Source organism: Silene latifolia, chromosome Y (genome assembly GCF_048544455.1).
Source record: "Silene latifolia isolate original U9 population chromosome Y, ASM4854445v1, whole genome shotgun sequence".
Taxonomy (NCBI): Eukaryota; Viridiplantae; Streptophyta; class Magnoliopsida; order Caryophyllales; family Caryophyllaceae; genus Silene; species Silene latifolia.
In genome coordinates, this window is record NC_133538.1 from 213,240,846 (window position 1) to 213,244,386 (window position 3,541).

Sequence of the window (3,541 nt, forward strand, 5' to 3'; positions counted from 1 at the left end):
AACATGCTTAGGATGCTTTTTGGGAGCTCTAAAGATGATAGATGGAGCATTTACCCGGGTGCATTAAGGGTCATTAATCACGCTCTTAGGATTCCTCAAGCAATTAAGTGAGGAATTAAGAGAGAATACCCGGAAACACACGACCCCGATCGGGGCCACCTAACCCCGATCGGGGCCGCATGCATCTTGATTGTTTATGTTTCTTCTTCCTCTCCTATAAATAGGAGAGGCATCCGAAGGCTTAGGCATCCAAATTTTACGTCCCATTTCCACTTTACAATAACCTTAAGCTTTATATTTCTCTCATTAGTTTTCTCATTTTTAGTTTACAAGTTGGGGGAGTTTGTTAAGTGCATAATTTACATACTTTTACCCCTCATTTTAGCTCGGTTTCTATTGTTCATCATACTTTAATTAGTATATTTTTGAGCTAATCTTGTGTTCTCGGTGTATTGTTGTGTTTGTTACGGTTTTGTAGGAATCTAAGCATTTAGAGGCTTTTTCCTATCATTTTATACACTAAGTTCACTAAGCTAAACAAGACCAAGTGTTGGACTAAGCATGGAGCATTGGATTGGGTTTTGCATGGAGAAATTGATGGATTAATATGTATAATGCAAATGTTGACAACAATCAAAGTCAAAGCCCAATGTTCAAATCCAAGTCAAGGTGGAAAGCATAAGATTCCAACATGCTTAGGATGTTTTTTGGGAGCTCTAAAGATGATAGATGGAGCATTTACCCGGGTGCATTAAGGGTCATTAATCACGCTCTTAGGATTCCTCAAGCAATTAAGTAAGGAATTAAGAGAAAATACCCGGAAACACACGACCTCCGATCGGGGCAACCTAACCCCGATCGGAGCCGCATGCATCTTGATTATTTACGTTTCCTCTTCCTCTCCTATAAATAGGAGAGGCATTCCAAGGCTTAGGCATCCAATTTTTACGTCCCATTTCCACATTGCAATAGCCTTAAGCTTTATATTTCTCTCATTAGTTTTCTCATTTTTAGTTTACAAGTTGTTAAGCTTTCCTTAGTTCAATCCTTCAACATTTTGTTCAACAAGTTATTATTCAAGCATTTCTTATTCAAGCATTTGGTTATTATTTGTTGTTCCATACATGTTCATCTCTTTAAGGTATTTCTTTTTATATAGTTTACATTTCTATTTAGTTTATATTTAGTTTATAATTAAGCACTCCTTTTAGATTACTTTAGTTCTATTTCTTTTACATGTTAAAACACTTAGTTCATATAAATCACTCAACCATGTTTATCATTTCTCTTTATATTGTCTACAATTTACACCTTAACATGAGTAGCTAAATCTCTTAGTCTAAAGGCTAGGGGAGCCATGCAAAATCAAATATATAACATGATAAAATAGATCAATGATAATATTGTTCATATTGTTTCTATCACATGCTTGTGCCATAATGTTTAATCTTTGTTTAAGGCCTTATTCAATTGATTAAGTTTGTTCATTCGTTCTATAAGTCGAGAGGCACGGAATTGAATTAGACAAAGCATGTATAGTAGGACGACCTAGCCATAGACGATAGTTTCTCTAGGACCCGGTCTATGGTTGACACTAATATCGTAAGGTGGGTGTCTCTAAGCCTAAGCAATTGACAATGTTATTAGTACCGAATTTATCTTGATCATATATTTACCCTTGCATGTGTGACCCGAACCCCTTAGAATCACTTTTATCATATAATTTACGTTACAATTTTCATTTATCATCAAACAAACCAATCAAACCAAATTTGAAGTCGACCTTGATAAAAATCTACCCATAGCAATTCACAACGTAATTCCCGTTTCCTTGTGGTTCGACCCCTATTACTACATTTATTTGTGTTTAGGGAATTTATCTTTGCATAGGTACGCTACAAGCCTATCAAATTTTGGCGCCGTTGCCGGGGAAACGGTTTTATTGCTTTTTGAATTGTCGATTTTTATCTTGTTTTCCTTTGTCTTGGGAAACACTTGTTCCTTACGGCCGTTACATATCACTTCTCTAGAAATTGTTGTCTTATGCCCAGGTCCTCTCGTAGTGGAGAATTGCTTTCACCGGATTCCGATCCCGAGAAAACATTTAGGAGAAGACGATGTTTTTGGAGGGAAGTGAAAGAAGCCACTTCTCCCGTACAAGTTAAAAGTGCTAGAAAGTCTTACTTAGACGATCTAGAGGTGTTCTTGAAGAGGAGGAGGTTTCTTGTTCATCAACTCCACCACCACCATCTACTACCAAAAAGATGGTGAAACTTTCCGATCACTCAAAGTCCACCGCGGCCATGCTTCCGGCCGGAATCACAACCACTCAAATCACCGAGCCGGACTTCGAGATCAAACCGGCTTTCATTAGCCTTGTGGAGAGGAAGCAATTTGGGGGAAGTCCTTTGGAGGATCCCAATTTGCATGTGCAAAACTTTTGTGACTATTGCTCCATGATCCGTCAAACGGGCGTCACTCAAGCCCAAATAAGGGAAATACTTTTCCCTTTCTCTTTAAAAGGACAAGGCCAAGCTTTGGATCAATAGCCTTGACCGCACCCCCATGGGAATCACCAATTGGGAGACTTTGGCTCTAGCCTTCTATCAAAAGTTTTTTCCACCGGAGAAAACTCAAACTTTGAGGAGCAAAATTACCGTATTCTGTCAAAAAGCTCTTGAGAGCTTATATGAGGCTTGGGAGAGGTACAAAGAGCTTCAAAGGCAATGCCCACATCATGGGCTAGATGATTGGTTTCTAGCAATAATATTCTACAATGGATGTTGTGCCGAGTCCCGAAGGATTCTTGATTCCGCCAACAATGGGCGGTTTGATCAAATTGACACCGACCTTGTTCATGCGACGATCGAATCTATGGCGGTCCATGATGCACAATATGTCAATTCCCGAGTTGTGCCATCCAAAGGTAAAGAAGAATCCTTCAACAACTCCGTTTTGCTAGCTCAAATTGCCTTGCTCCAACAACAATTAGCGGAAAGAGATGCTAAGGATTCCATTCAACAACTCAATGTCGTGTCTTCAACAAGCCAAATCATTGTTTATGATGGTTGCAGAGGTGCCGCTCATTATGCCGCTCATTGCCGAGCTCCTATCGAAGAGGTAAATGCTTTTCAAGCTCTAAGACAAAGTTCATATCCACCGGGTACATTTTCCAACACTTATAATTTAAATACAAAATTCCATCCGAACTTGTCTTACACTAGAAACAATGTGCTTAACCCTCAACCCCCACCCCAATAAAATGCCTATGTTCCTCAACAACAAAAGTATATCCCTCCACCGGGTTATCAAAATCAACAAAGGCCCCCACAAAACAATTACCAACAAAATCCACCGCAAAATGCCCAACAAAACAATCAAGGAGTTGGTAAGCTCGAGGGTATGATAGTCCAAATGCAAAGGGAATTATTGGCTCAAATTCAAAAGAATGATCAAGCTCATAGTGCCGCGGTCAAGATGTTAGAAAAACAAGTGGCTCAATTAGCCGCTTCTAGCTCTTAAAGAAAGAACGGTCAATTAA

The 3,541-nt window shown here is 39.2% G+C and overlaps 1 non-coding gene across 1 annotated transcript; it reads right to left on the reverse strand.

Annotated features, from left to right (window-relative positions):
• Positions 1-2,637: 2,637 nt before the first annotated feature.
• On the reverse strand, positions 2,638-2,744 carry LOC141635064 (small nucleolar RNA R71). The gene has a single exon (XR_012539771.1). It is a non-coding gene; the product is annotated as a small nucleolar RNA R71 (small nucleolar RNA).
• Between the last annotated feature and the right edge of the window lie 797 nt (positions 2,745-3,541).